The sequence below is a fragment of the Chiloscyllium plagiosum genome, unplaced genomic scaffold, assembly GCF_037043375.1.
Source record: "Chiloscyllium plagiosum isolate Xiang-an unplaced genomic scaffold, Cpla_swu_hap1 HiC_scaffold_18, whole genome shotgun sequence".
Lineage (NCBI taxonomy): Eukaryota > Metazoa > Chordata > Chondrichthyes > Orectolobiformes > Hemiscylliidae > Chiloscyllium > Chiloscyllium plagiosum.
Genome location: NW_028270156.1, coordinates 12,293,888 through 12,315,624, shown reverse-complemented (window position 1 = coordinate 12,315,624; position 21,737 = coordinate 12,293,888).

Sequence of the window (21,737 nt, the reverse complement as noted above, 5' to 3'; positions counted from 1 at the left end):
AGGTGTGGAATTTATTTCCACTGAGGTCTGTGGAGGTTAGGTCATTGAGTATACTTAATGAGCTCTTGATTTCCAAGGGGCTCAAAGGTTATGGGGAGAAAGTGGGAAAATGAGATTGAAAAATCTATCAGCCATGATTGAATGGCAGAGTAAACTCATAGATTCAGAGAGTCATAGAGATGTACAGCACAGAAGCAGACCCTTCGCTCCAACTTGTCCATGCCGACCAGATATCCCAACTTAATCTAATCCCATTTGCCAGCACCTGGCCCACATCCCTCTAAACCTTTCCTATTCATATACCCATCCAGATGCCTTTTAAATGTTGCAATTGTACCAGCCTCCACCACTTCCTCTGAGCTAATTCCATATACACACCACTCTTTGCGTAAAAAGGTTGCCCCTTAGGTCTCTTCTATATCTTTCCCCTCTCACCCTAAACCTATGTCCTCTAGTTCTGGACTCTCGCAATCCATTATTTATCCTATCCATGCACCTCATGATTTTATAAACATCTATGAGGTCATCTTTCAGCCTCTCCCAATAGCTCAAATCCACCAACCCTGGCAACATCCTTGTAAATCCTTTCTGAAACCTTCCAAGTTTCACAATATCCTACCAATAAGAAGGAGACCAGAATTGCATGCAATATTCCAAAAGTGGCCCAACCAATGTCCTATACAGCCACAACATGACCTCCCAATTCCTGTTCCCAAATGCTCTGACCAAAAAAGGAAAGCATACCAAACACCTTCTTCACTATCCTATCTACCTGCGACCTTCAAGGAGCTATGAATCTGCACTCCAAGGTCTCTTTGTTCAGCAACACTCCCTAGGACCTTACCATTAAGTGTATAAGTCCTGCTAAGATTTTTTGCTTTCCCAAAATGTAGCACTTCGCATTTATCTAAATTAAAGTCTATCTGCCACATCCCAGCCCATTGACCCATCTGCTCAAGATCCTGTTGGAACCTGAGGTAACCTTCTTCACTGTCCGCTACACCTCCAATTTTGGTATCATCTGCAAACTTACTAACTATACCTCCTATGTTCATATCCAAATCATTTATGTAAATGACGAAAAGTAGTGGACCCAGCACTGATCCTTGTGGCACTCCACTGGTCACAGGCCTCCAGTCTGAAAAACAACCCTCTGTCACCACCCTCTGTCTTCTACCTTCAAGCCAATATTGCATCCAAATGGCTAGTTCTCTCCGTGTTGCATGAGATCTAATCTTGCTAACCAGTCTCCCATGGGGAACCTTGTCAAACGCCTTACTGAATTCCATATAGATTACGTCAACCACTCTGGCCTCATCAATTCTCTTTGCTACTTTTTCAAAAAACTCATGTTCATGAGACATAATTTCCCACACACAAAGCCATGTTGACGGTCCATAATCAGTGCTTGCCTTTCAAATTACGTATAAATCCTGTCCTTCAGGATTCCCTCCAACACTTGCCCACCACTGATGTCAGGCTCACTGGTCTATAGTTCCCTGGCTTGTTCTTACCACCTTTCTTAAATAATGGTACCACGTTAGCCAACCTCCAGTCTTCTGGCACCTCACCTGTGACTATCAATGATACAAATATCTCAGCAAGGGGCCCAGCAATCGCTTGCCTAGCTTCCCACAGAGTTCTAGGTACACCTGATCAGCTCCTGGGGATTTATCCACCTTTATGCATTTTAAGATATCTTGCACTTCCTCCTCTGTAATATGGACATGTTTCAAGATGTCACCATGTATTTCCCCACATTTTATATTATCCATGTCCTTTTCCACAGTAAATACTGATGCAAAATGCTCATTTAGTATCGCCCTCATCTCCTGATCTTTGAGAGGCGATATTCTCACCCTAGTTACCCTTTTGTCCATAATAAATTTGTTAAAACCCTTTGGATTCTCCCATACCCTGTTTGTCAACACTATCTCATGTCCTCTTTTTGCCCTCCTGATTTCCCTCTACAGTATACTCCAACTGCCTTTATACTCTTCTAAGGATTCACTCGATCTATCCTGTCTATACCTGACATATGCTTCCTTCTTTTTTCTTAACCAAACCCTCAATTTCTCCAGTCATCCAGCATTCCATACACCTACCAGCCTTTCCTTTCACCCTAACAAGAATATATTTTCTCTGAGCTCTCGTTATCTCATTTCTGAATGCTTCTCATTTTTTGTTCATAATTTACCTGCGAACATCTGCACCCAATCAGGTTTTGAAAGTTTTTGCTTAATGCAGTCAAAATTGGCCTTTCTCCAATTTAGAACTTCAACTGTTAGATCTGGTCTATCCTTTTCCATCACAATTTTGAGAACAATAGAATTATGATCGCTGGCCCCAAACTGCTCCCCCACTGACACCTCAGTCATTTGCCCTGCCTTATTTCCCAAAAGTCGGTCAAGTTTTGCATCTTCTCCAGTAGATACATCCACATACTGACTGAAAAAATTCTCTGTACACACTTAACAAATTTCTCTTCATCTAAACTCTTAACACTATGGCAGTCCTAGTCTATGTTTGGAAAGTTAAAATCCCCGACCATAACCACCCTATTATTCTTACAGAGAACTGAAATGTCCTTACAAATTTGTTTCTCAATTTCCCACTGGATATTAGGGGGCTTATAATACAATCCCAATAAGATGTTCATCCCTTTTTTGTTTCTCAGTTCCACCCAAAGAACTTTCAAGGATGTATTTCCAGGAATATCTTCCCTCAGCACAGCTGTAATGCTATCCTTTATCAAAAAATGCCACTCCCCCTCCTGTTGCCTCCCTTTCTATCTTTCCTGTAGCATTTGTATCCTGGAACATTAAGCTGCCAGTGCTGCCCATCCCTGAGCCATGTTTCCGTAATTGCTATGATATCCCAGTCCCATGTTCCTAACCATGCCCTGAGTTCATCCAACTTCCCTGTTAGGCCTCTTGCATTGAAATAAATGCAGTTTAATTTATCAGTTCTACCTTGCTCTCTGCTTGTTCCTGCCTGCCCTGACTGTTTGACTCGCTTCTTTTCTCAACTGTACCAATCTCGGATTGATCTCTTTCCTCAGTATATCCTTGGGTTTCCCCCCCAGCGCCCCGCCCTTACAATTTTAGTCCTCCTGAGCAGCTCTAACAAATCTCCCTGCCAGTATATTCGTCCCCTTCCAATTCAGGTGTACTCTGTCTTTTTTGTACAGGTCACTTCTACACCAGAAGAGATTCCAATGATCCAAAAATATGAATCCTTCTCCCATACACCAACTCTTCAGCAATTCCATCATCTGTTCTATCTTTGTATTCCTACCTTCACTAGCTCATAGCACACCGATGGGTCGAATGGCCTAGTTTCTGCTCATATTGTCTTACAGGTTAGGTGGTTTGGCCATGCTTTAGGACTCCGTGTGAGGTTATAGGGATGTGGTGGGATGTTCTTCTGAAGCTTGGTGTAGATTCAATGGGCTGAATGGCCTCTTTCTACACGGTAGAAAGTGAGGACTGCAGATGCTGGCGATCAGAGTCAAAGAGTGTGATATTGGAAAAGCACAGCAGGTCAGGCAGCATCCAAGGAGCAGGAGAATCGACATTTTGGGCATAAGCTCTTCATCAGGAATGTGGTTTGTGGGCCCCGGTGGGGGGGTGGGGTTTGCTGAGAAACAAATGGGAGGGGGTGGGGCTGGGAGGAAGGTAGCTGGGAATGTGACAGATGGAGATGGGAGTGCAAGCGATAGGTCAGAAAGGAGGATGGAGTGGATAGGTGGGAAGGAAGATGGATAGGTCAGACAGGTCATGATGGAAGACTTGGGACTGGTCGAAGGTTGGAGATGGGGAAACTGGTGAAATCCTCATTGATTCCGTGTGGTTGCTGGGTGCCAAGGTGGAAGATGATGCGTTCTTCCAATGAGGGATCCTTTTCATTTTCACCCTGGTCATTTTCATATTGGCCCATACCTTGCTGCACTTGTTTCTTATGATCAGCTTCAATAGGTTTAGTATCGTGGCCATGAGCATTGTGTGGTCATGCTCAGTTCAGCAACTGTTCAAGCATCAAATTCTGTCCTTTATAGTTCCAATCAGAAAAGATTTACAACGTTGTTGCCAGGGTTGGAGGATTTGAGCTATAGGGAGAGGCTGAACAGGCTGGGGCTATTTTCCCTGGAGCGTCGGAGGTTACGGGATGACCTTATAGAGTTTTACAAAATTATGAGGGGCATGGATAGGATAAATAGGCAAAATCTTTTCCCTGGGGTCGGGGAGTCCAGAAGTAATGGGCATAGGTTTAGGGTGAGAGGGGAAAGATATAAAAGTGACCTACATGGCAACCTTTTCACACAGAGGGTGGTACGTGTATGGAATGAGCTGCCAGAGGAAGTGGTGGAGGCTGGTACAATTGCAACATTTAAGAAGCATTTGGATGGGTATATGAATAGGAAGGGTTTGGAGAGATATGGGCCGGGTGCTGGCAGGTGGGACTAGATTGGGTTGGGATATCTGGTCGGCATGGACGAGTTGGACCGAACGGTCTGTTTCCATGCTGTACATCTCTATGACTCTATGACTTGTCAGAACCACATCAAAGACGTGACAGCCAAATGGAAATCATCGTGTTTGTCAGCAAGATGGGCTGATGTATCAATGTTAACTTTGCATTCTTACCAGTCGATCACATCCCAAAGTTGTGGATCGACAGGCTCACTCATTTTTTTTACATTTAATAATCACCTACATTAAAAAAAACTTCATTGACATTTCTCACAAACAATTATGCTGACCTGAGCTTGCAAAATTTTAAAATCTCTGACAACACTTCCATTCAAGGTCTTTCAAAACATAATGAGGCTCTGTCCAGTTGTCAGACTCTCTCTGTGCCTCAGAATGAATGGAAATGCTTTCCTGTATGAGGAGAAAATGCCTTTGTTTGAAACTGCAGGAAAGCCCTGAGGAACATTAAATTCCCGTGTGTTTGTTTTTCCCTCTGCAAAGACAGTACAGAACTGTTTTAATACATTTTGTGTGTACTTCAAGATTCTTATTATGAATAAAGGACGTTTTTGCAATAAAAATGTTGGTTCTTATGTGTAAGACCTCAAAGTATGTCTTTGTGAATATGGAGCTGATTATGGTGCTTTATGATGTGATAAATGCAGTTATCTTACTTCTTTCAAATCTTGTGCTTTGATTATGCTTTCAGTGCCTTATATAAAGTGCTATGGATGCATTTTTAAAAATTTTAACACAAATAGACACAAATTACCTTTGGCATATTCAGCTTTACTGCTTTTGTTCGGTCAAACCAAATAAAACGTGCTGCAACCACTTGAACTCTTCACTGCTTGGGACCAATGTCAGCTTGTTACTGAATGAGTATTGCATGACACAAATAACTGTAATTTAGTATATCCGTTCGATCACCAAATCCATTTATTTATGCGAGGTCAATGAATAGTAACAAATTGGCTTTGGCATTTTAAGTTCACTTTCATCTAAATTTCTCTCTGATGGATCTTTTCTCCTTGTTGTGCATACTGTCACATCAACATAGCTGTCGTAGAGTTATACAACACAGGACAGACCCTTTGGCCTAACTAGTCCATGCCGAACATAATCCCAAACTCAGCTATTTCCACCTGCAGACTCCTATCCCTCCAAATCTTTATTATTCATGAACTATGTCTGCATCCACCACTTTCTCAGGAAATTCATTCCACATGTTAACCAACCCCTGTGTAAAAAAGTTGTAGCTCATGTCTTTTTAAAATCTTTCTCCTTTCATCTTAAAAATGTGTCCCTAGTCTTGAAATCCTCCATTCCAGGGAAAGGACACTTACCAGTAACCCTATCTATACCCCTCATGATTTTATAAACCTATATGAGGTCACCTCCCAACTTCCCATGATCTAGTGAAAGGAGTCCCAGTCTATCCAGCTTTTCTTTATAGATCAAATCTTCCATACCTGGCAACATTCTGGTAGATCTCATCTGTGTTTCTCCTTATTCTTAGTTATGGCAGGTTGTACTTTCTGAAGATAAACTTGATACAGCTAGTTAGTAACAGTAGCACATTGGTTGTGACAATGACAGGGGTCTGTTCTGTGGTGCTTATAACATGGGTTCAAATCCCACCACAGCATTGGTGGAGCTTAAATTCATTTAATTGGTAGTGGCTTGTGGATCATTGGTAACAATCCATCTTTATCATGGAAAACCACTATCATTCCCTGGTCTAGCCTCCATATGACTCCAGCAGGTGAATTTTAACAGCTAAGAGCATTAAGAATGGGGAACAAATTGCTGACCTTGTCTATATCTTACTATTAATAAATAAAGGACTTTAAAGCTAAGACATTTCAGACAGGAGTTAATTGTTTCAGTTTGAGGGTTTATTTTCTGTACTTCTGGACTATGTAACCAAATCCCAAATGGGAGGGTCCACAATCTTGTGATGATGTCTTCACCAGCTGAAAGTACATCATCCTGTCAATTAGATAGTTTAAGCTATAATCATAGAAACCTATTCAAAAATTAAATTGAAAAATGCAAAATATACAATCAGACAACACTGAGACTTGTCCCAAATCTGTCACAGGTTGTTTTCATTTAGAAACATAGAAATTAATAGCAAGAGTAGGCCATTCGGCCCTTCAAGTCTGCTCCACTATTCTTTATAATCATGGCTGATCATCCAACTCAATACCCTGTTCCCAATTTCTCTCCCATCTTTTCAGTCCTTTAGCCCCGAGAACTATATCCACCTCCTTCTTGGAAGCTTGCATTAGAATTCCAGCTAGCTATTACAATATTGAAATTCCTTTATTCTATCATGGGATGTGGGTATCGTTGGTAAGGACAGCATTTGCTGTCCATCCCAAAATGCCAATGAAATGAACGGCTTTCTAGGTTATTTCTTAGTCGACAACATTAAGTATCTGGTAGGTTACGAGACTGTGTAAGCACAACAGTCCTCCTTCCCTAAAGAACTTCAGTGAGCCATATGGGTTTTTACCACAATTGATGATCGTTTCACAGTCACCATATCTGATAATAGCTTTCTATTCAAGACTTATTAATTGGATTTAATTTCTACATAGATGGTAGGATTTGAATCCACGTTCACCAGAGCATTGGCTTCTCAAGCAATGCTTCCGTGATATACCACAGCACCATTGTAGCAGAATCAATGAGAGGAAACACTGATACACATGCAGGTACCCATTATGGTTTATCTATAATCTAATTCAATGGCTTACCTCTGCTTTTATATATGTATAGGAGTCAAGTGTAATTTTTAGCTTAAAGATATCAAAGGATATGGGGAGAAAGCCAGAGGTAGGGGACTAAGTTGTATGATCATCTATGATCATGTAGAATGGTGGGGCTGGCTCAAAGGACTGAATGGCTTACTCTTGTTTTTGTAATCCATATTTCTATGCTTCTACATTGCTTCCTGTGAAGAATGACTCCGGTTATTGAATACCAAGCTAACAATCAACCAATCAACAAATAAATGCATAATAGTGGGAAATGCACCTTTTAACAGTTCAACCATCCACATCATACAGTTTCTATGGACAAATGTACATCTGGCTTCCCTTTTTAATAGAATGAAAACTTTTGCCAGCTTACTTGTTTTCAAACTTTCAGGGTTGTAAGAGAATTTCTGTTGTAATCAATTTTGACGGTAATTCATGGATTTGGCTCAACCCGTACCACACAAAGACCACAAGAGTTTCTTCAGAGAAAACAGCTAAAAGCATCTCATTCGTGTTCACAAGAGTTGGCCTGGTCATCCACACCCCACGTATTGCTTTCTTCCACAGCTAAAGTTCACATACAATCTCCAGAAGTGAATGCCTCTGTGCGAGTCGTCAGTCAATTGTGCTGAGAGAGGCTTTTGCCTTGTTCACTCCTCCAGGAAGTGGTTTTAATATTTCTGCCAATCCCTTGAAAGCACTTCTCAATGAGTACAACATTTTTTATAACTGTTTCTTGACATCAAGTGAATCCAGAATGAAAAGAACATGTTAAATAGTAAACAATGCACTAGATCTAAAAGTCCGCACAGACCTGCTTCAATCTATAGCGAGATCTTACTTGCTCCATATTAGTATGAACTGTTATAAAATCATCTCTTCCTATTTTATCGTAGGCAATGCATGGCTTTGAAATTTAAGGGATAATAACTATCTTCGTCCAAAACAAACACAAAAAATGCTGGAGAAACTCAACAGTTGCAGTAGACAATCTTTGGGGTTTCTTTTGCGAACATCCTTGGGGTTACCATCGACCAGATCTGGACTCATCACATTAGCACAATGGCTGCAAGGGCAGGTCAGAGGCTAGAAATACTGTGGTGACTGACTCACCTCCTGACTCCCCAATGCCTGTCCACCATGGACAAGGCACAAGGCAGGAGTGTGATGGAATACTCCCCACTTGCCCGGGATGAGTGCAGCTCCGACAACACTCAAGAAGCTTGACATCACCCAGGACAAAGCAGCCCGCTTGATTGGCACCACATCCGCAAACATCCACTTCCTCCACCCTGGACACTGAGTAGCAGTAGTGTGTACTATCTATGAGATGCACTGCAGAAATTCACCAAAGATTCTCAACCAGCACCTTCCAAACCCACAACCACTTCCACCTAGAAGGACATAGGAACCCCACCACCTGCAACTTCCCGAGAATACTGCATTCAATCCTGGTCTCCCTGCTTTAGGAAAGATGTTGTGAAACTTGAAAGCGTGCAGAAAAGATTTAGAATGATGTTGCCAAGGTTGGAGGGTTTGAGCTAAAGGGAGAGGCTGAATACTTTGGAGCTATTTTCCCTGGAGCATTGGAGGCTGAGGGGTGACATTACAGAGGCTTATAAAATCATGAGGGGCAAGGATAGGGTGAATAACTAAGGTTTTTTCACCAGCTTAGCAGAGTCCAAAACTAGAGGGCATAGGGTTAAGGTGAGAGGGGAAAGATTTAAAAGGTTCCAAAGGGGCAATTTATTCATGCAGAAAGTGATGCCTATAGGGAATAAGCTGCCAAGGGAAGTAGTGGAGATTGGCACATTAGCAGCATTTAAAAGGCATCTGGATGGGTATCTAGATAGGAAGAGTTTAGAGGGACATGGACCACATGTTGGCTAATTGGACTAGATTAATTTAGGATATGTGGTCAGTGTAGACGAGTTGGACTGAAGGGTCTTTTACTACACTGTATATCTCTATGATTCTAAGTCACTCACCATCCTGACTTGGAAATGTATCTCTGTTCCTTCAGAATCGCTGCGTCAAAATCCTGGAATTCCCTCCCTAATGACATTGCGGGTCAATTCACAGCAGGTGGACTGCAGCAGTTCAAGAAGACAGCTCACCACCAGCTTCTCAAGGGCAACTAGCAACAGGCAATAAATGCTGGACCAACCAGTGATACCCAGGTCCCATGACTGAATTAAAAAAAAAAATCTATGGAGAGAAAACTATGAAGAGTCACGGCAGACTGAAAACATTAACTCTGTTTCTCTCTCCACATGAAACTTGAAAGAGTTCAGAAAAGATTTACAAGAATGTTATCAGGGTTGCAGGATTGGAGCTGTGGGGAGAGGCTGAATAGTCTGGGGATGTTTTCCCTGGAGCATTGGAGGCTGAGGGGTGACCTTATAGAGGTTTATAAAATCATGAGGGGCATGGATTGGATAAATAGACAAAGTCTCTTCCCTGGGGTGGGGTGGTCCAGAACGAGAGGGCATAGGTTTAGGATGAGAAGGAAAGATAGAAGAGACCTAAAGGGCAACTTTTTCACACAGAGGGTGGTGTGTGTGTGGAATGAGCTGCCAGAGGAAGTGGTGGAGGCTGGTACAATTGCAAAGGCATCTGGATGGGTATGTGAATAGGAGGGTTTGGATGGATATGGGCCAAGTGCTGGCTGGTGGGACTAGGTTGGATTGGGATATCTGATCGGCATGGAAGAGTTGGACCAAAGGGTCTGTTTCTGTGCTGTACGTCTCTATGACTCTATGACATGCTGCCAGAACTGCTGAGTTTCTCCAGCAAATTCTGTATTTGTTTGTTTCAGATCTACCTCAAATCTCATTGCTCTATTGGCCCTGTATTTTGTGAGCCGTGCTAATGTTCTACCCAAACATACTTTTCACAGTGTTCATGCTTAAAAGAAAAACCTCTTTCCTTTTCAATTTGTGTCAGTGTACCACACTATCATGATGAACAGCAGGGGTGAGGGGAGAAACGACACATTTAGCAGGAAACACCCACTCTTCCCACAGACCATGACAAATTTATTGCAGACGACTCCACCCAACCAATACTTCTGAGTGAATAATCTGCACAGAGCCATCCGAATATACACCATCCCTCCCACTAAAGCTCTGCAATTGAACTCGAGCCTGTTACTGTCTACAAACAGAAACAGCTGTGTGCAGCAGAAAAAGAGCAGGTCAAAATAAATCTCACTTTAATCATTCCATTCTCGTTAAGTTTTCCTTCGCGCACTCCCAGTCTGCCAACCGTCCTGGACATAACTTGACACACATTGCTTTTTGGCTTCTGCCGAATGCTGTGGTGTGTATTGCTTTGCAATGCCTGGCTTCTTGTTCATAGCCGGATAATGCCAGAAGGTTGTGTTTATCCATTTTGCCATGCAATCATGGACAGATTCAATAATTACACCTTGAATAGCTTCCAGTAAGATCACATGAAATATCTACAACAGCACCTTGTTATTTCCACAGCAAAAATAAAAACACTTACTCAGAACAATGTATGGGGATTAAAGCTGTTGTTTGTAGGTGAAATCTGAAAATAAAGCAGACAACAAATGCTAGAAACAATGATTAAGCACAGGACCTAAAATCAATGGAGCTGTGCTCAGCATCACAGGGTTAATAATATCCTTTCCTCAAAACATTGATCTCACTATCTTTGATCAACAGCAGATGCTTATGTCACTGTCAGACTTGACTCTTACAGATAGCTTGCAGATAGAATGTTCCGTGTGAATGATTCTGCATTAAAATGCAGAGAAACACACACCTGAGGATGCATTCCAAAATAAACACCACGCAAGTCCTGTTGCCCAATGCTCAGAATTTATAGCAAAAAATAAAACAAATCTGGCCAAATTCACACTATGTAATAGTGGCAAACACAATCCCTTCGTTCTAACCAAAGGTGAGATCTACCCTATGTTAGAGTAAGTGATGCATTTATCTGTCTGGCATGAGTTCAGGAAAGAATAAAATTAATGAAAACCGGAAGAACTGCGGATGCCTTAAGTTCAAAACAAAAACAAAAATTGTTGAAAAAGCTCAGCAGATCTAGCAGCATCTTTGGAGAGAAATCAGAGTTAACATTTTGGGTCCAGCAACTCTTCCTCAGAACTGGAGGTAAGAGTCAACATAATGACCATGAATCCATTGCTGATTGTTGAGAAAACCCATCTTGTTCAAACCTGTCCATCAGGGAAGGGAGCTGCCATCCTTACCTGGTCTGGCCTACATGTGACTCCAGATCCACAGCAATGTGATTAACTCTTAATGCCCACTGGGCAATTATGGATGGGCAATAAATGCTGCCTAACCAGTGATGTCCTCATCAATGAATAAATAAGGAATATTGTGTGTGGTTTTGATCTCCTTATCTGAAGAAGGGTGTTTTTGCTATAGATGGAGAAATTTACCTAATTCATTCCTCGAATGAGAAGCCTGACAGACATATGAGAAGAGTTTGAAGTTAATTAAGATTGCATTCACTGGAGTTTACAAGAATGAGGGGGACTCTGTGGAACCGATAAGATTCTGAAAGGACTAAACATGTTTGATGCAGGAAGGATGATCTCGATGTTGGGGATGTCCAGAACCGGGGTCACGGTTTGAGGATAAGGGGTAAACATTTTAGGACTGAGATGAGGAGAGATTTCTTCACCCAGAGAGCATGTGCCTGTGATATTCACTACCACAGAAAGTAGTTCAGGTCAAAACACTACCTGTTTTCAAGAAGAAGGTAGATATAGCCCTTGTGGCTAAAGGGATGAAGGGATATAGGGGGAGGAGGGGATTAAGGTATTGAACTTGATGACTAGCTGTGGCTGAGTAACCTCAAGGGACTGAATGGCCTACTCCTGTTCTTTGCTTCTGTGTTTCTATTGAACTAAAACAGAGGTTGCTGGAGAAACTCAGCAGATCAGGCACCATCTTTGGGAAAAGAAACAGAGTTAACATTTAAAGTCCAGTGACTCTTCATGAGAACATCCTGAAGTGGGTTTTGACTCTGCTTCAGAGCCAGGGGTGTTAACTATTGCGCTACAAAACCCTCAGTATCTTCTGGCTGAGGGTAACCGATGATACATCAATCACAAATCCACATTATTTGATTGACAGCTCTTGCTTTCTGACCTCAGCTGTCAATTGTACATCCCAATTTAAGTGAATTTAATACATTGTTGTATTACAAGTATATCATATAGTTTGCGTACTGAACAATGTAACAGTAAAGTTTTGCTGTGTTGGGTTCTGGATGGTTGAAGTATTGCGTTGTCACCAATCCTCCTTTCTATGTTGAATCTAAGGACCTGCCGAATTATCGGTGGTAGAGGATAGACCATTAGTGAGTCTTAACAAGATGAGACACTTGTGTTACACAATACGATATAGCTTATTGCATGGTAGCGAAAGGTATGAGCTAAATAACTTTTGCCAGGATTACTTAGGACGATCAGAAGCCAGGGATATGACCTCTGTGTCCTTCAGATTAGTTCTCATCAAAGACTGTATGACCTCATCAGCTCAAGTAGAATCTCAAGCAATCTTCAACATTAATCCTTTCAGAGCCATTTTCTTATTGAATAAAGTTTGTTGCTTTTTCAATGGGAAAGAGCTATTTTCACCACCTATAATCAACCCTGCCAGAAAATAGCGTGGCTGTAGACCTGATATTTCATCATAAAGGTATGCATTGAGAGTTGGAAAGTATTCAACCTTATTCCTCTATTTCAGGAAAAAGTGGTTCCAAATGCAGCACCATCATTGTTGAGGAAAGGGTGTGTTTGTAGGTGGCAAAAATGAGGACTGCAGATGATGGAGATTAGAGTCGAGATTGTGGTGCTGGAGAAGCACAGCAGGTCAGGCAGCATCTGAGGAGCAGGAAAATTGTTCAGGTAAAAGCCCTTCATCAGGAATGAGGCTTGTGAGCAAGGGGGTGGAGAGATAAATGGGAGAGGAGTGGGGCTGGGGGGAAGGTAGCTGAGAAAGCGATAGGTAGATGGAGGTGGGCGTACTGGTGACAAATTGGAGAGGAGGGTGGAGCGGATAGGTGGGAAGCAAGATGGACAGGTAAGACAGGTCATGAGGGCAGTGCTGAGCTAGAAGATTGGAGCTGGGATAAGATGGGGGTTGGGGAAATGAGGAAAATGGTGATATCCACATTGATGCCATGGGATTGCAGGGTCCCGAGGTGGAAGATTAGGTGTTCTTCCTCCAGGCTTCAGGTGGTTATGGAGTGGCGATGTGTTTGTAGGTGGATCGACCAAGGCTGGAGTTGGTTTTGGGTGCAAGGAAGGCTGCTTAAAAGGTCTGCTTCAGTGCTGTAAGACTTCATCCAACTTGTAGTGAAAGGTAAAGTTCCCACCACTTACCCTTTATATATTTTCATTCCCCATACACTCCCTATGCCTCATTTATGCTACTCAGGCCCCAGTACCAGGGATCTGGATTCAATTCCAGCCTCGGGCGACTGTATGTGTGAGGTTTGCACATTCTCCCATGTCTGCATTGGTTTCCTCTGAGTGCTCCAACTTCTTCCCACAGTCCAAGGCAGTTTTGGTTAGGTGGATTGACCATGCTAAATTGCCCATAGTGTGCAGGGATATGCAGACTCAATGGATTAGCCGAGTTATAGAGGTACAGCATGGGTATGGGCCTGGGTGGGATGCGTTTCCAAGGGTTGGTGTGGACTCGATGAGTCGAATGATCTGTTTCCATACTATTGGGATTCTAAGATTCTATTCTATGATTAAGAGCTGTCCAGTGCTTACAGTTTCTATTAATGGTTCCTGAAAGGATCTGGTTGATTAACACATTTAGCCTGTAGTCTGAGAGTCTTAGAGATGTAAACATGGAAGTTGACCCTTCAGTCCAACTCGTCCATGCCAATCAGATAAAAGAACATTTTTGATAACATTTTGAATGAATGACTTTTTTTCACATTTTCTTCCCAAGCTAAGGATCTCATCAATTCCATGCAGTATTTCATTAAAAATCATACAACACCAGATTATAGTCTAACAGGTTTACTTCGTCAACCACCTGATGAAGGAGCAGCACTCCGAAAGCTAGTGCTTCCAAATAAACCTGTTGGACCATATTCTTGTGTTGTGTGATTTTTAACTTTGTCCACCTCAGTTGAACACGGGCACCTTCACATCATACAGTATTTAGTACTTCAGTAGATATGGAAATTCCATTATATGGTAACAGGGTGGGCGGGGACGGAGCTAAGCAACTGGGTGCTGGGCTATAAGCTGGTACACATAGGAGACATGGATTTCCCTTTCAAAAGGTTTCCTTATATAGATTATTATTAATGGTGTCTGTGAGGTGCCGGGAAGCATATCTCTCAAAAGCTTGGCCTGACTCTTTGAATAAAGCAGAAGGTTTGAACCTGTTGATCTCCACAATGGAACCAGCCAAGTTGAGAATGACCTGAACCAACTCACAGTCCTTAAAGGCCCTCGTGCAAATCGGAAACCCAGGAATGATGATGGCTAGCATGAGGGAACATAGCTTTACATTAAGTGGTAATAGATATAAGACAGATGTCAGAGGTAGATTCTTTACTCAGAGAGCAGTAAGGGCATGGAATGACCTGCGTGCAACATTAGTGTGGTGCTGGAAAAGCACAGCAGATCAGGCAGCATCCAAGGAGCAGGAAAATCAACATTTTGGGCAAAAGCCCTTTATCAGAAACATTCCTGATGAAGGGATTTTGCCTGAAACATCGGCTTTCCTGCTCCTCGGATGCTGCCTGACCTGCTGTGCTTTTCCAGCACCACTCTAATCTAGACTCTGATTTTCAGGATCTGCAGTACTCACTTTCACCTACATTAGTGAACTCGCCAACTTTAAGGGCATATAAATGGTCATTGGATAAACATATGGATGATAATGGAATAGTGTAAGTTAGATGGGCTTCAGATTGGTTTCACAGGTCAACGCAACATTAAGGACCAAAGGGTCTCTACTGCACTGTAATGTTCTATGTTCTGTATTCAATTATTAGCATTGAGAACTCCTGCACTCACAATGCCCCCACCATGCCAACCCGGATTGGCAACAATTCAGGCCACATTAATTCAATGTTCAGTAATTCTGGAACATTTAACAATAGAAGCAGGAGTATTTCTTTACTTAAGCATCTCAGTAGCTTGGAGTTTGCTGTCAAAATCAGAAAGTGGCTACTGTTCATAGTCACTTATCATGTGGCAGTTCTGGTATTAGACTGTGATAGACAAAGTCAGAAGTCACGTGACACCAGGTTATAGACCAACAGGATTATATGAAATCACAAGCTTTCAGAGTGCTGCCCCTTCATCAGGTGAAAAGCTTGTAATTTCAAATAAACCTATTGGACTATAACCTGGTGTCTTGTGTCTATCCTGGACACTTAGGCAACAATACCTTTTGATGAGTTCAGGTGCATGGTCAACCATAGGAATTCAAATGCTGATCTTAATATTTCACCATTGGATAGAATGTTACAACAGGTTATGCAGTCTCCAAACAATTGATTAGGAATAGTGTGACTCTGAAACAAAGACAACTGATTTAATTTCGTATTGTCACGTGTACTGAGATACAGTGAAAAGTATTAGGATAGTAGCTCACAAAGGCTAGAGCAGACACCTGCCATGATCTTATGCATTCTAAGCCAGAGAAATGCAGCATCTTCTTTTCTCCATCGATCCATTTATTTGAGATGCCAATGAGTTAGGAAGAGCCATTCCAGACATCGAATCTCTTTCTCCTCAGCATACAGCTCTCTGGGGCCCAGGCGTCAAAGGCTCCTTTAAAACTGGCTTTGAGTTTGCTGGAAGAAATCCCTTCAGAGCATGCTGTCTGACGAGCTCAGCAGTCAAAAAAGTCTGAAAACATTCCAACATAAGGTCTGCTATAGCAAAGCCATGGAAATAGCGAATTGCAGAATATCTTAGGATGTCTGGCAACCCTTGTTGTCATCCTTTGTAAGATTATCCAGTTAGTCTCACTCTCCTATCCCCATGAGGCTTCAGGCACTATCATTATTGGGATCTGCAACACAGAAGAAAGCCCTTTGGCCTATCCATGCGAGTCAAAAATACATCTAAATATTCTAATCCTAATTATAATTTCACGTTTTCTCCACATTCTTTTGGAAGTTACTGTTGAACATGTTTCCATCATCTCTTCAGGAATTCCATTCTAGATCATCATAATTCGCTGCATGAAATAATTTTCCTTCATGTCTTCTTCGCATTTTCTACCAACTATCTTAAATATGTGTCCCGTGTGGCTGGAGGCTGATGCCTCTTGAAGTAATTGCAGACGGGGAACTGGATACACTGTTCCTGTACAGCACAGAGATAGGATGAGACAGAGAGATGAACATTTTGTACAGATCCACAGTATTGCACACTGGAAGCATTCTGCTGAATATTTGTGGGTGGGAGACTAAAATACAGTGGCATGATATCTGTTATGCTGCCTAATTTTGGTGTCTACAAGTATATAATTACAGATAATTTGACTTTAGGTGTTCGAGCTTCATTTGAGTAAATGAAAACATTCTTCAGCAAGTAGCAAAGCAAAACGTGTAAAATGAAATGATTCTACACAGAAAAAGAACAGTTCAAAATTAATCTCAATGGTTAGCATGCAATGTGATGGGTTCCAACGCCAAGAGACATTAGTTTATGCACAAGATAGTTTGGTCATGAATTATTACTGTTGGGCACAGCACTCTCATTAATAATGAGTCAACCTCTATCAGTTACAACAAACAGTTACCTTCATTATCGCTACCATCAAAGACTGCAAGTCCTCTATTTGTTCAATGAAAACCCAGTGGGATAACAGACTGCTTGTCTACAGCTTTGTCTGATTAAGATCTATCTCATCTCAACTAACAGACTCGGATTAAGCTTTTTCTGTCGAAAACTGCAACTCTCGTTGCTAACACTAGGCATTTTCTGGATGTGGTTACTTGGTATTTCAGCACAAAATTATGTCACAGAATTTTAAATAAAACATACTTGTTCCATTATTCTTTCATGTGTGTGTTGTGCACAGTAATGCCCAAATCCCTTGCAAGAATAAACAAAAAGGGAATGAGAAAATCTAGAATGAGAAGAAATTTACGATTCTTCTAGCCTGACAACCGTTTTGTGCTAAAGCAAGTCTCCAACTGCGTACTTTGCCACGATTCTTAATACACTGTGAGGCAGATTAGATTACAGTGTGGAAACAGGCCCTTCAACCCAACAAGTCCACACCGACCCACAACCCACCCAGACCCATTCCCCTACGTTTACCCCTTCACCTAACACTATGGGCAATTTAGCATGGCCAATTCACCTGACCTGCACATTTTTAGATTGTGGGAGGAAACCAGAGCACCCGGAGGAAACCCACACAGACACGGGGAGAATATGCAAACTCCACACAGGTATCGTGGAAGTTAAACTGACTCAACTCAGATGCTAGCAAGTGCAAAGAAAAAGCTTTATTAAAAACTGCATGGATGGCCAATGCACTTGGCAGAAATGCCTCGTGTAAGGGCATCAAACCAGATTCACATATTCTTCTTATACCATTCTTATCACCCACTCAAGGACAAGGGCTGGGATTATTCATGTCCTTGTTTTTCCATTCACTTGCTGTGGTCATAACTGTCTTTATGTTTTTCTTAGCTCAAATCTGAAATCGACTGCTCACAAGGCCAGTTTGAATGTTTACAAAGTTCCGCAGAGACAAGCTGTCCCTCAACTGTAGACTTCAGCAAAGTTACAAAGTGTCAGAAAAGTTTTAAATTTCGTAAAGCATTCTCTTTTAGATTTCAGAGTAAATGGATTTCAGAGTAAATATTAATTTTGTTAATTTTTCATTACAAGGTGTAGCACCACTTCCTTGTTTTTATACTCTGTGATTGTATCTACAAACCCAGTGATCATATTAGCCATCTTGACAGCAGTTTCAACTTGCCTGGCCACTTTCAGGTAATTATACTCTTAAACCCTAAGGTCACTCTGTTCCTGTACTCTTCTTTAAAATTGTCCCATTGAGCCTATATTGTTTCTCCATGTATCTTCTACCAAACTGCATCATCGCACATTTCTCTGCAATTGAAGTCTTTCTGGTATCTATGCATTCAGCCAATTTATTAACATCCCTCTGAAGTCGCACAGCATCGTCCTCACAATTAGGTGAAAGTGAGGACTGCAGCTGCTGGAGATTAGAGTCAAGAGTGTGGTGCTGGAAATGCACAACAGGTCAGGCAGCATCTGAGGAGCAGGAGAATTGACGTTTCGGGCAAAAGCCCTTCATCTCATTCCTGATGAAGGGCTTTTGACCGAAACATTGATTTTCCTGCTCCTCGGATGCTGCCTGACCTGCTGTGCTTTTCCAGCACCACACTCTCAACATCATCCTCACAATTCACTATTCACCCTAGCTTAGTATTATCTGCAAATTTAGAGATTTTGCCCTCAACACCCATCTCCAAATCATTTATGTAAATCATAAAAAGCAAGGGTTTCAACACTGATCCCTATGGAAAACTACTTTCAACTTGTCTTCAGTCTGAGATATGCCCATCTATGCCTACTCCCCTGTCTTTTAGCCTGGAATTACTTCAGGATGCCAAGAGAGGAAACAGCCTCTCACCAGCTTCTAACCCATACTGCCAAGGACCCATCAATCCCAAACATTTCTAATTTGCTAACCAACCTGTCAAGTGGAACCATATCAAATGCTTTCTAAAAGTTCGATGTCTTACGATCTTACAGAAAGAGACTGCACAACCGTGACCTCAAAATCCAAATTTAAAGTACAAGTCTCAGTCTATGATGCCACTGCAAATATTCAATAGCAAGTTTCTGATTTTATTGTAGAGATGTGAAGAGCTGCTTTTAGTGACAAGTTCATGTCTGATGGAAATTATGCTTTCTTGCCAAAATAGCAAGCCAGTCCATACATGGGGGTCAGATTACGTGCTGCACTGTTTAATTGCAACAGCACCCCTTTAAAGGAATTAGTACATATCTTCTGGAAAGAGCAGCACGAAATAACTCTCGCCAAAAATATCACTGTTACCAATCACCAACCTAGTCTTATGGTCATAGGGTAAAATAAAGTCAATTGTAAGCTTAATCAGTATATACATCAAACAGTTTGAACTGGCTTCAGTTTGATTAAAAAGTGAATTAACTTGAAGTTATCAGATGAAGTTTACCTCAGCTGTTCATTTATGTCAGTTCTTCTGAGTTAATATTGACTTTTTTCAAACTGTACCAACATTTGAAATACTTGAGTTGCTTTAAATGCAAAATTCTTAGGCATGATACGCTGTAGACAAGTGCTTGTGTCAAAATATTGGATATAATGGTTTTAAGTAACACATTCAATCAAGGCAACTTGCCAGAAAGCTTATCACCAGGGACTGATGAACATTTACTGAGCTTGTGGAAGAAACTGTTCAATAATTGCATGGTATCATTAAAAAAATTAAACCTAAAAACTATTGGATCAATGACAATTGCATTAAACTCTCATAAGAGTTGAGATGTGATCCACTTTGGAAAAATGTTTTGTCTCTCCACCCCATGACCTTAAACTAACCCTTTAGCGATAAACCAGGATGTTGGACATGGACTTCGGCAGAAACACAACACACCCGATGGAGAATGTAATGAGGTCAGGAGGGTGGACCTCTGAGACTATGAGTTCCTTGAGTGAGGCTGTTAATCTGGCCCAAACGAGGAGCCCTGGCTGACAGATAAGATCAAGAGGGTCAGACATCCTGTTTACACTGAATGCTGGCTCTGAGGGAACTGGATCTATTTCAAGGACTCTCCATGTGTAAATAAAGGGTGACTTTATGATCAGCATAAATGGAGTTATTTCACGACCAGTTTTACTTCTGCTGAATTTGTTCAGCAGGGTCTGGCAGAAGTATATTGCCTTTCTTGCCAGATTTTCTCTTGCTCTCCAACCAGATATTACATTATGCCCAGGAGGTGAATTTGACTTCATAGAACTCAAGTGATGTCTCTTGAGGTAATCCTCCTTAGTTATGTAACCTTTCTTGGCTTTGTTAAACTCTAAGGCCTTTGCAGTCCTCCAACTCCCCATTCCTCCTTCAACGTCACTGGGTAACTATGCTGGAACAGCACTATAGTCCACCTACACCACATAGACTGCAGTCTAAGAGTCTAAGAATCAGATAGTTATACAGCACAGAAACAGGACATTTGATCCAACTCATTCATGCCGATCAGATATCATAGAGTCATAGAGATGTACAGCATGGAAACAAACCCTTCAGTCCAACTTGCCCATACTGACCAGATATCCCAACCTAATCTAGTCCCATTTGCCAGCACTTGGCCCATATCCCTCTAAACCCTTCCTTTTCATATACCCATCCAGATGCCTTTTAAATGTTATAATTGTATCAGCCTCCACCACTTCCTCTAGCAGCTCATTCCATACATGCACCACCTTTTGTGAGAAAAGTTGCCCCTTCAGTCCCTTTTAAATCTTTCCTCTCTTACCCTAAACCTACGCCCTCTAGTTCTGGACTCCCCTACCCCAGGGAAAAGACTTTACTGTTTACCCTATCCACGCCCCTCAGGATTTTCTAAACCTCTATAAGGTCACCCCTCACCCTCAGACACTCCAAGGAAATGAGCCCCAGCCTATTCAACCTCTCCTATATCCCAAATTAATCTCATCCCATTTGCTAGCATTTCGCCCATATCCTTGTAAACCCTTCCTATTCATATACCCATCCAAATGCCTTTTAAATGTAATTGTACCAGCCTCTATTACTTCCTCTGGCAGCTGGTTCCATACACGCACCACCCTCACTGTGAAATAGCTCCCCCTCAGGGCCCTCACAAATCTTTTTCCCTTTCACACTAAACCTATGCTTTCTAGCTTTGGGCTCCCTTACCCTGGGAAAAACACTGGGCTATTCACCCTACCCATTCCTCTTAGTCCCAGCAACATTTTTGTAAATCTTTCCTGTACCTTTTCAACTTTAACAACATCTTTCCTGTAGCAGGAAGACCAGAAATGAACATAGAATTTTAAAAGTAGCCTCACTAATGTCGTGTACAGCCACAACATGACCTTCCATTCTTATATGCACCAATCAATGAAGACAAGTGTCCCAAACACCTTCTTCACTACCCTGTCTACCTACGACTCCTGCCCTGGTTTGTCTGACTAAAGTGTAACACCTCACATTTTTCTAAATTAAAGTCCTTCTGCCACTCCTCAGTCAAGAAGGCAGCTCACCCCCCCCCCACCTTCTCCAGGGCAAATAGGGATGGACAAAAATACTGGCATTGCCAATGCTGAAAAATGTGTTGCTGGAAAAGTGCAGCAGGTCAGGCAGCATCCAAGGAGCAGGAGAATCAATGTTTCAGACCTTCAGGAAGGGCATCCTTGCAAGAGGATTCGCAGTAGGTTAAAATCAACTAGGA